This window comes from Schistocerca cancellata, chromosome 11 (genome assembly GCF_023864275.1).
Source record: "Schistocerca cancellata isolate TAMUIC-IGC-003103 chromosome 11, iqSchCanc2.1, whole genome shotgun sequence".
NCBI classification, from domain to species: Eukaryota; Metazoa; Arthropoda; class Insecta; order Orthoptera; family Acrididae; genus Schistocerca; species Schistocerca cancellata.
The window spans coordinates 157,583,836-157,596,326 of record NC_064636.1 but is presented as its reverse complement, the minus strand read 5'-3'; the positions used below and the strand labels follow the sequence as shown (position 1 = coordinate 157,596,326).

The window sequence follows — 12,491 nt, the reverse complement described above, 5'->3', positions numbered from 1 at the left end:
TATGCCTAATACAAGGTTGGATATTTTAATGTAGCATGCTTGTTCTTGAATGAAATTTCATATGAAACTTTCTGCCAGCTTAAAACTATGTGCCAGACCGAGACTTGAACTCGGGACCTTTGCATTTCGCTGGTAAGTGCTCCACCATCTGAGCTACCCGAGCACGACTCACGTACTGGCAGAACTGAAGCTGTGAGGACAGGGTGCTTGGGTAACACAGATGGTAGAGCACTTACCCACAAAAGGCATAGGTCCTGAGTTTGAGTCCGGGTCCGGCACACAGTTTTAATCTGCCAGGATGTTTCATATCAGTACACACTCCACTGCAGAGTGAAAATCTCATTCTTGAAATTTCATATAAACTGCTAATGTGATAGTGTGTATATAGCGAAAAGATGTGCTTTTGACGTAATTGAGTAATAATATTGTAGAGTGGACTTCACCTTTGTGGTGGGAGGAAGAGCCATTTTTATAGGTCAGGATAGCATTCAGCTCTGCACTGTGGGCATGGTTGCAGTGAAGTGGTGATTAACAACCAAGTTGCTATCTTCTGATAAATCAAGAGCACAAAATTGTCACATGTTTATTGATCAGTTTACGGCAGTTGTGGCCCTGATCTCAGTGTACAGTCCTCAAAGGCACAGCCAATTTACAGTGCAAATAGGCTGTGGTGTGCTGTGACTGTTGCCAGCACTGGCAGACATGTCAGTACAACCAGCACCTGAACGTGTGCATTCGAGCTGTGACCCCCAGCGACAGTGGCTGGAAGAGGTAGTGTGTCACTTTTGGCAAACCAGCAGCAGGAGAGAATGCTCACGCAAGGCAGCTAGTCATGTAGGGGTGTGAACCATGGTCCGCTCCCGTATAAAACCTGCAGCTGAAGGAAGTCAGCCAGCAGGTGGCGTTCCATCTGGAAGGCACGAGTTTGATGTTTTATGCCAGCTTGTTGCCTCATTGTTTTAAAAGGCCAATGTTTCTTGTCACGTAGGGGGAGAGAAGACTAGTGCTGCCAAGGCTGTGCAAAAACCGCAGTTGGCATTACTCCAGCTTAGCTCTGTGTCCACCATCAGCAATGTTCGTTGCAGTTGGCGGTGGTGAGACTTAGATGTGAGGTAGCTTTGCCTCCAGCATGGCCTGGGTAGCAACTCTTGCTCCATCAGCTCTGGCCATTATTGTGAAAGAACCATTTGGCTGCTTTTTGCTAAAGAATTCTGTAGCTATTGTTAGCCACATACTGCTTCAGTGGGTGCTTCCCTGATGCTTCTTACATCACATTGTGATGACATCTGACGTTAACTTGGTCATGCCAAGTAAATGAAGCCATTGTGCAACTACATCATTGTTTGTATTTAAGCATAACACATAAGTCAGCAGTTCGCATATATGAATAAATAAAGTCTTCAGAGAATTTGCAAACTTAAAAAAATTGTGGCTCAGTTGTGTGCATGGTGTGGTATCAAATATTCCAATATGTGGCTCACATTCTGTGACATTACTACGAGGGTCGTGCAATTAGTAATACCCCACCTTTTTTTCTCAGAGCTTATTTACTGTCAATAGTCAGAAGTTGGTGACAATGTACTTCAACATGTCTTTTCCATGTCCTATTTTTCTACGTAGTCTCCATCATTGTTGAGGAGCTTGTATTCTGTGCTGGTAAAAGCTCTTGTCCTGTAGGCTCAGCCATTTTTTCATTGCACAACTGACACTCTTGTCATCTTCAAAGAGTGTTCCCCACAGAGAACCATAAGCAGCCCAAAGAGATGGAAGTCTGAGGGTACCAGGTCTGGACCGTAGGGTGGGTGAGGCAGTGCTGTCCAACCCAATTTGGTGATGTGTTCCCACAGTCTCAGACTTGTGTGGGGCATGCATTATCACATTGGAGCAAGAGTTGTGCAGGATTCTTGTCTGACGGTTCTTGAGTTTATTCAGTCTTAACTAATGCCTCTGAATTGGTGGTTGATCCTCTTGGCATCACATCCACAGAAATGATGTCACAGTCCCAGAAGACTGTCACCGTGACTTTTCCAGCAGTGGGGGTTGTCTTGAATTTCTTCTTTTGTGGTGGATGAGGATCATGCCGCTCTATGGAATGCCTTTTTGTTTCCAGCGCAAAGTGGTGCACCCAGCTTTTGCCCCTTGTAATGATCCGTGACAGAAAGGCCTTTCCGTCAGCCTCAAAACTCTCCAACAATTCAGATAAAATGGCATTTCTTTGACCCTTGTGGTCTACTGTGAGCATTTGTGGTACCTACCGTGAGCACCTCTTTGAAGATGCAATATCATTGCAGACATGCTTCCACTGCTCACCGACAAACATAGAGCCAATTGTCAAGTTATGTTGTGCTGGTCACCACGAATAATGGCATCTACACAATTCAGCATATCTGGATCAGTGTCTGTGACGGGATGTCCCAAGTGTATCTGATCATGGACCTCTTTTTCTCCATTTTTTGAGGGGGTAACTTTCGTAAACACAACACCTAACTATACTCTTATCAACTGCAGCATCGCCATACACTCCACTAAAACATTTATGAATGTTCATCATGGTTTCTTTTTCTGCATACAAGAAGTCAATAACAGTATGCTGCTTGTAATGTGAGTCATATGTAGACGCCATTTTGACACTGTAATATGGCTCTTCCATCTGCCAGAATGGTTCGAAACTTCACAGGTGCACAGAACAAACATCAAATGTGAAACACCAACATTGACATTTGTCTATGTATATTAATGGATTTTTTTTTAAATGTGGGGCATTACAACACTTGTATGTCAGTCTCATTTTTAGCAAAGAATTATATTTAATGTAAACTATGGTCCTCTGTCCATTGTAGTCATCTATGGGAGACTTCAGTTGTAAGAATCTTAGTAACAGCTCATCTGTAGTGGTAGACTGCATGTTGATTTATGAAAAATTAAAACTGTTTATACAGCCACTAACAACTCGGATGTTAAAAATGGTCCTGCAATGTGCCGACGATGGCACTGCCAGGCATGAGTTGGTGGGAGCTACAAAATAAATTTTCCCAGTGGTCTTGATTATTGTGTGATTGTTTAAAGCAAATTGATCCAGTCCTTTGTATGGCCTCCGCATATGCAGACCTAGCCAACTGTTCCATCAGCATCTCTCTCTCTCTCTCTCTCTCTCTCTCTCTCTCTCTCTCTCTCTCTCTCTCTGTAGGCCCCCACCCCATTTCTCTTACTTCATGATGTTTGATGTGGTCTAGCACTATTTTCTTGTTTGTGATAAATGTTTGTATCTGCATACTACTTACACCCAGTACCCTCAATTCTTGTATGTCCTATCAGTCCATTTCATTTTGAGCATCCAGCTCTAAGACCACTTCTCAAACACTTCAATTCATTACATCTCCATTTGTCCCACAGTCCATAATTCACTTCTGTACAATGCAGTTTTCAAGATACAAATTCTCATAATTTTTTTCTCAAATTAACATATATATTTGATACTAGGAAACTTCTTTTAGCGAGGAAGACTATGTTGTCTGCGTTAATGTTCTTCATTACATACTCTAGGCTTCCAGGGTGGCAGAATTCCTTCCTACTCAGTCTACTATTCACCCCATTCAACAGGCCCCTTAATTCTTCTTCAATTTCACAGAAGATAGGGATGCTATCACCGAATTTTGTTACTGAAATCAATTCTCCTTGAATTTTATTCCCATTTCTGTACATTTCTTTTACTTCCTTCATTGTTTCTTCAGTGTACAAACTCGCCAATGGAGGAGAAAGACTACATCTTTGCCCTAGTGTTCATTTTGATCTCAGTGCTTTTGTTTAATGTTGTTGCTAGGATGGCAAGTACAATGCAGTAAAGTAATGAGTATGCCCAAATGCCAACAGAGAGAGAGAGAGAGAGAGAGAGAGAGAGAGAGAGGGAAACATTCCAAATGGGAAAAATATATCTAAAAACAAAGAGGCTGTAACTTACCGAACGGAAGTGTTGGTATGTTGATAGAGACAATAACAAACACAAACACACACACACACACACACACACACACACACACACACACACACACAAATTTCAAGCTTTTGCAACCCACAGTTGCTTCATCAGGAAAGAGGGAAGGAGACGGAAAGACGAATGGATGTGGTTTTTAAGGGAGAGGGTAAGGAGTCATTCCAGTCCTAGGAGCGGAGAGCGGAAAGACATACCTTAGGGGGAAAAAGGGACAGGTATACACTGGCGCATATGCGCGCGCGCACACACACACACACACACACACACACACACACACACACACACATCCACCCGCACACATAGACACAAGCAGACATATGTAAAGGCAAACTCTTTGCTATGTATATTAATGCTTTGCATTTAGCTTTTGTATAATTGCATTGCAACAATTGGATTTGTGAAGATTCTAGCACAGAAGATAAAAGCAGCAGTAATTTATTCACATGTTTATAATGTGTTGGGCAATTTCTAAATTGAAGCAGAGTTTATTAAATACATTAGGTACACTCACAGTTCAACAGTCCTTTCACAGTATTCTCATTCAAATTTCTCAGACTTTTCTTCTTCAGTGCATTTTAATTTCATTGCTTACAATTTTTGCTTAATTTGTTCTCATAAAATTAATTTAAAACAGTGTGTCAATTTATAAGAACCTCCAAAAATGATTTCCTCTATTCAAAAGATTGACACAATAAAATTTTGTTGAGGTATTACTCCAATCTGTTGTCTTCAGTCATTTACTTTCTACTGTTAGAGTGAAAGAGACATTTTATGAAATAACTAGCTTCCAGTTAGTATAACTATCATTATAATATTATTTTTTTTTTTTCATTTCCAGGTGTGAGCTGTTTTTATAGATTCGAGTGGTGGTGGAAGTTTTAACATTGGAGAAAAAACACCACATTCAAAGTTACTTCCTGTGAGTTGTCTCAAGACACCTGAGACTTCCCCATCGCACTCCATATTCCAGATAACACCATGTAATAGGTAAGATTTCTTTACTGCAGACTGATAGTTATGCTAGCAGGTATAATGTGATCACTACTTCCGTATGATGTATAGCTGATTATGTGCAAAGGTGGATTAAAAATAAAGCTATCTATTTATTCTGTTAAGGGTAGTGGTTTACAGTGAGAGTGGGACTTGTAATTTTGGTAGAACGAACTGGGAGGTTCACCTCCATGAGATCATGAATGCAAGGCTGTATTTGGTCTATAACTTCCAGTAGAAATGAGGAGGGAATGTGAATCACAGTTGTGCAGCATGCAGGTGCAATATTTATTGATAACAGAAGTATTTAGCATAATAAAAAAAATTGTGGACATTGCTCAGACATCCAGAATCAGTTTTTTTTTTTTTTTTTTTTTTTTTTTTTTTTTTTTTTTTTTTTTTTTTTTTTTTTAAGGAAGAAGAATTTCCTCAAGGATGAGATACTATGAAAAAAGGTCTCAACGGTGGCAGGTAATAGCCCCCACTGTGGAGAAAGTGGAAAGAGCCTTGGGGAGTAAACCTACAATGAAATTCGTGGGAACTCCGAGGCACTGAGGTGGCAGTGGTGTCACTAAACTGTCCCTGCACAGCACTGGAAACAAAGCCAGGGGAAAAATGCATAACTGGTAGGAACCAGCCTTGGATGTAGATGCCCAAGGACAGGATAATTTCTGGAACAGGTTGTAAAGCCAACTCCGTGACGTAAAGATGGTGATCATAAAAAAAATGTCAACCTATGTACCATCCCAGAATTTCCATACAGACAGCATTAAAGCATTGCATAATTTTACTAAAAAAATCATCACCTGATGATACTGGAAATTCAGCAGGAAACATGTATTCCCGTATTAACAAATACCTAAAAATATGTAAAATCTTGCTCCCATCCACTGAAAACCATTTTATTGACAAAGACCATTCTCAGTAATTAAAATGGCCACAGTCTGGATTTTTTAGTTTTTTGGTGTATGACCTTGCCATGATGGTACTGCTAATGGCCGGAACAACGTAAAAATATAACTGTTATACTTCCTAAGGGCATGCAGCTCTAATGATGATTGCATCTTCAAGTGTAAAGTACTCCACAGATAAAGCAGTTCCCATTTGGATCTCTGAGTGGTAAATACTGTACTTAGGAGGATGTTTTCACCAAAAAAAAAAGAAAAAACAAATTTGGTATTCTATGTGTCAGTGTGTATGTCATAGTAATTACAGTGGTTGCCCAAAAAGTAATGCACATTTTTTTTTCTTTTTTCACAGCCAAAAACAATGCTACAAATGCAAAACATTATGTATGTATTATTTGAAGTCTCCCGAGTGAGTGTGCCAAGTTTCTGTCACTTTTTACAGATAGTGTAGCTGCAGGACAGTTTCAAAATGGAGTCTGTAGGTAATGTACACTACAGGCAGCACACCATCATTGAATTTCTCACTGCAGAGAAAGAAACTGTGGGGAATTTTCCCAAATGCTTGTGCAAAGTCTACGGAGCATCTGCTGTTGATGAAAGTACAGTTAGTTGCCGGGCATGGATTCAGTGGAGCTCCACAATTTTCAGCAGTAGGGGAGACCATCCACAGCTGTTACACCTGACACATCTGACCTAGCCCCCTCACACTTTGTAGCGGTTCCACCTGTTTTTTATTTCTTTGTTTGCTGTCCTTGGTGTCAACATACTACATTGCTACACTGGCTGAAAACTAGGGTTTGTAAGCTGGACACTGACTACTGTAAATAATGTAGCCAACACAATTTCATTTCATAATACTTTAATTTCACTTTTCACAATCCCCTAATAACACACAGTTATATTTCCAGTGCACTATAGTTATAACTTTTGATAAGCCTCATTAACAGTTAGCAGGAAAACCTCCACATACTGCTACAATAGTTTACTGTTGAACATCTACCAGTGCACTATAGTTATAGTTTTTGATAAGCCTCATTAACAGTTAGTAGGAAAACCTCCACATACTGCTACAATAGTTTACTGTTGAACATCTACGAGCAGTAAAAACCTAACCACAAAGTTCATAGTTCTTGAAGAGGAGAAAGGTACATACGGAGCAGAAACTGTCATTGGTTTAACACACGGCCTATTGGTGTAAAACATATTTCACTCTTAAGTTGAGGCATTGTTGTCATTCTAACCAACACGGGTTCCTCATCTGAAACTCAGCCGTGGACTGACTGTCTCGTGACCAAAAATTGGGCCCTTATATATCATCACAATAATAAGTGCTGAAACTACACATTGTTTTAACTTACATTTACAGAAATTATGATTAAAACTTAACTCATTTAATTAACTGAATACATTGAAAAATTCCATCTTTTTAACAGTTTCTTCTACTGCAAGAGTTAGGCTAAATTATTTGTTTAAATCATGAAATTAACATATATACGAGTAGTTATGTAAACAATACTTTGGACAAAACTGTTAATTACTTTGGAATTAATTAACGGCTGGCTTTGCTAACATGTTTTCGAATATAGCCAAACAGATACTTCAAGATTACTGGTATTTCATCTTCCAAATATTTATAACTAGTATAGAATTTATATTTGTTTATATGTCAACAATAGAATTTAAGTTACGAAACAATTACTCATTTTGCCCTATATTGAAAGATACTAACTGGGAATAGTTGAAATAAATTATAAAATCAATTACATACATAAAACTAAGCATAAAATTAGATCTGGTGTTATATTCTGTAAAACTGATGGCCAACCTTTCTCTTCTATGGAAATGCAGATAATATTCACGTATGTTAATGGTAATTAGTTCAAAAATGAAAAGAAAAAAAAAACGAATTTAAGTGGCAGGTGGCAAAACAAGAGGGGAATTAAAAATATCCCAGCTTGCTTCCTCACAGCTCCACAAGGGGAGATGAGAGAGAGCACCTCCATTTGTGTGTAGTGCCATGCTGGAGCTGTTGTGCTGTCCTTTCCAGGAGCCAACAGCAGGGCCCAAAGAGTTTTTTATCCATGATGAGGGCAAACTTGGTTCTGAATTGGTAAACATGGCATTTCTCAATGTCAAAAAAGATGATCGCCAAAGCTTCATTTTAGATTTGGAGCAGTTCTCTTGATTGGGTGTCAGAATCTTGGTTGCATAGGCAAGTGGTTGCTCAGTACTGCCATTCCTATGCACCAACAATCCGTTAATGACATAGGGAGAAGCATCAACAGCAAAAAAAAGTGGACTTGAGGGAGAATAGGACATAAGGGAAGGCACAGAATGCAGCATATGCTTTAGCTGTGTGAAAGTGTGCGATAATCAGCTGTTCACCTGAACTGGACAACCCTCCTTTGCATTCGGAGGAGGGGATGCATAATGTGGGCCACTTGTGGAAGGAACTTAATAATACAGGGTGATTCAAAAAGAATACCACAACTTTAAAAATGTGTATTTAATGAAAGAAACATAATATAACCTTCTGTTATACATCATTACAAAGAGTATTTAAAAAGGTTTTTTTTTTCACTCAAAAACAAGTTCAGAGATGTTCAATATGGCCCCCTCCAGACACTCGAGCAATATCAACCCGATACTCCAACTCGTTCCACACTCTCTGTAGCATATCAGGCGTAACTGTTTGGATAGCTGATGTTATTTCTCGTTTCAAATCATCAATGGTGGCTGGGAGAGGTGGCTGAAACACCATATCCTTAACATACCCCCATAAGAAAAAATCGCAGGGGGTAAGATCAGGGCTTCTTGGAGGCCAGTGATGAAGTGCTCTGTCACGGGCTGCCTGGCGGCCAATCCATCGCCTCGGGTAGTTGACGTTCAGGTAGTTACGGACAGATAAGTGCCAATGTGGTAGGACTCTCCATGCAGTTGATTGTGGAATTTGCAGCTCTCTGCTAGCTCTGCGAGTCGATTTTCCTGGGCTGTGAACAAATGCTTGCTGGATGCGTGCTACATTTTCATCCCGTTCTCGGCCGTCCAGAACTTTTCCCTTTGCACAAACACCCATTCTCTGTACTGTTTATACCAACGTTTAATACACCACCTATCAGGAGCTTTAACACCATACTTCGTTCGAAATGCACGCTGAGCAACTGTCATCGATTCACTTCTGCCGTACTCAATAACACAAAAAGCTTTCTGTTGAGCGGTCGCCATCTTAGCATCAACTGACGCTGACGCCTAGTCAACAGCGCCTCAAGCGAACAAATGTACAACTAAATGAAACTTTATAGCTCCCTTAATTTGCCGACAGATAGTGCTTAGCTCTGCCTTTTGTCGTTGCAGAGTTTTAAATTCCTAAAGTTGTGGTATTCTTTTTGAATCACCCTGTATAATAATAATAATAATAATAATAATAATAAACCTTCCAAAAAAGGCCTGCAGCTCCTGTAAGCTTTGGGGACAGGGTAGAAAGTCAGTAGCATAATACATTTGGAGGTTAATCAAAGTGATTGTAACTCCTTTGTCAACCTGGAAACGGACATCCTGGTTTGCAACTGTGAGATTGAGAAACAACTTAGTGGTAGGAGGATTGCTCTGAGAAACAACTGTCCAAAGTTCAGGCACCATCCCTTGATGCATGTGGGGGCAAACAGTTCGAAGATGCCCATCTTTCCTACAATGGGCACAGTGTGCCCAGAGACCCAGACAGTCCACTCATGGGTTTTCTATGAAGCAACCATGATGGGAGATCCTGCTGCTTACACCAGTGAGACATGACAGTCTGTTCAGAGGTCCTTGACGAGTCTGATATCAATGAATCATGACACCACCTTCAGGAGAAAGACTTAAGAGAATTCCACCCCTGAGGAAGTGACTACACCACTACTACCTGAGGTTGAGCCATGAAGCATTCATTTTCTTCATATGTGCTCTCAAAATAGTGCGTGATTTTCAAAATACTGTACAGGAAAGATTTGTCTAGTTACAGGGCTGCAGTGCATACTTCGGGATTTAGAGCGAATTGGACCACTACAGCTTGAATAAAAGCCTCTTCATATGAAGTTTTGCAAGCCAGGTTTGTACAAGTGAAATCACATTGTCAACTCGGTCCTTGCATATCCGTCACTCATGATCGGTGCAACTGAGCAGCTCATTTGTGGTATTGATGGAACTCAGGATGTTACGCAAGCATGTTGAATCACTGTGAATAATACTTTAATGGCAACAAGCACATCTCCTCAAACTGGAGTGTGACAGGTTTCAAGAGTGAGGCCAACTTCTTTAATAAGATAAAAGTCTCTGGAGAATCCCAAGACATGAAGAGCATCATGCAAAACCCAAAAAGTGGAAAAGGTGTTTTCTCAGCTGCTGCAAGTGTATGTCACGGTCCTCTTTGGCTTTGTTGAACGGTGGAAATGCAGGTGGGTGGCTCTCTGCCTGACAAGTGACAGCAGCCTGGATGGGGTGGGAACCCTGAATCTGTAGGTAATCCTAAATTCCCTGATGGATTAAATCAGTTTGCTTTTGTTGCTAAAAGTGCTGTTGTAACTGCTGCAGTAGAAAGAGCTATTGCTGTTCTACGAGCTGTATAAGCTTTGCATTCATGGGACGCCGCTAACCTTTGACCTCATTGCCTATTATAGTGACTGGAATCAGACAAGAACTGGAATGACTCGAGAACCTGTGGAGGCTGTGAGCCACCAGAGAGTAAGGTGGTGGACAACAACATCAAAAAGACAAACAATGGAGGAGGCACAGTGGAATAACAGTGCAGCGAGTAAACTAAGATCGAAAGCCTAAGATGTAGTGAATCCAGAACACCACAGTGATGTGTAGTGAGATCAGCCCAGTAGTGCAGTGAAATCACAAGTGGCAACCACAGGTGCTGATAGGCTGGCAGAAAGGGTGTGTCTCTGCAGCCAGTGTTGTGGTGGTGTTAGTAGCAATTATAGATTAAGGCACTTCCATCTAGCAGCCGGGGTACCAGAGAAAGAAAGGAAGAGAATGTGGACTGGGGGAAAAGAATGAAATAGAAAGCCACCTGGCAGAATTTTTCACAGACTACAGTTTAATCATTGCTAGCACTTTGTTTAGGATTGATGAAAGAGGTTTCACTTGATGGAGATACCTAAAGACAATGGAAGATTTCAGGTTGATTATATAATATATATATTATTTTCCAAAACATTTCCAGGGACAGCTGTACAATCTGATCATACTGTATTGTCTATGAACTGTATATTAAAACTGAAAAAACTACAGAAAGACAAGACATCAAGGAGATAGGACTAGGATAAATTGAAATAACTAGTAGTTGTTGAGAGTTTCAAATGTGATGGAGAGATGGTATGCTGAAGGCAGCAGAGTACCAAATATCTAAAAAGATAAGGCCCTTAGAAAACACATGGGGCATGGAATTTAATGTGCAAGATGTGACAATATGAAAATTCACCCAGTGAATCAGGCAACCCGGAATATGGACATGAAATTGACAGAGACTTCAAAATGGCAAAGCCATACCATGACAAAACTATTTTGCCTGATATGCAAGACATAAAGAGGCAGGTGAAATACCCATCAGTATGCAAGAAGAATATACCATTTCCAAAGAGGTGGTTGCTGACAGAAGTGAATATTTAGTTTAATATCTTATGATTTATTGACAGAAACATGGAAAGAGTAATAGAAATCATATTCGGGAATGATTAGTTTGAGTTTTGAAATGCAGGAACAAGCAAGACTATGGTGAACCCAAAACTTATCATTGAAGACACACTAAAGAAAAGCAAACCTACATTTACAGCATTTGTAGATTTAGAAGCAGCTTTTGGCAGTCTATACTGGAATAAAACCTTTGAAATTCTGCAAGTAGCAGGGACAAAATACAGGGACGAGAAACCTTATTTACAGCCTTTACAGAAACCAGAGTTCACTTGCAAACAGTAGTTGAGAATGAGTGAGACAGAGTTGTAACCTATCCTTAACTCTATTCATTTGGTACAGTGATAAGCAGTAAAGAATGTCGAGAAGAAATAAGAAATTTGAAGTTCACTTTATGACTTTGTAATACAGCCAGAGACAACAAAGGGCTCTGAGGAGCTGTGGAAGGGAATGAACAGTGTCTTGGAAGGGACTACCAGGATGAGTAGCATCAAAAGCAAAACAAGGGTAATGCTACATAGACAAATTAAATCAGATGATGGTGATGGTATTAGTTTAGGAAGTGAGACAGTAATAGATGAGTTTTGCTATTTGGGAAGCAAAATAACTGACAATAGCTAGAGTAGAGAAAATAAATGCATTTTGGCAGTAGCATGAAAGTTGTTTCAAAAAAAGACAAATTTGTTACTATTGAATTACATTTAAGTGTTAAAAGCCATTTATGGAGTACTTGTGTCAAGTACAACTTTGTATAGAAGTGACACATTAACAATAAAACAGTTGAGGTAAGAAGGAAATAAGTGCTTTTGATATGAGTTTCTACAGAAGATTAGATAAATGGATCAGATAACTAATTAAAAGCTGGTGAACTGAGAAACATTTTTGCTACAACTTGGCTAACAGAAGGGATGGGTTTATAGGACACCCCC

General features: G+C 39.9%; 1 long non-coding RNA gene across 1 annotated transcript in view; it reads left to right on the top strand.

Annotated features, from left to right (window-relative positions):
• LOC126108574 (uncharacterized) overlaps window positions 1-12,491 on the top strand; it is a 44,638-nt gene that overhangs the window by 20,060 nt on the left and 12,087 nt on the right. Inside the window, exon 2 of the long non-coding RNA XR_007523555.1 lies at window positions 4,830-4,978. This is a non-coding gene — a long non-coding RNA (uncharacterized LOC126108574). The remainder of the gene's footprint in view (window positions 1-4,829; window positions 4,979-12,491) is intronic.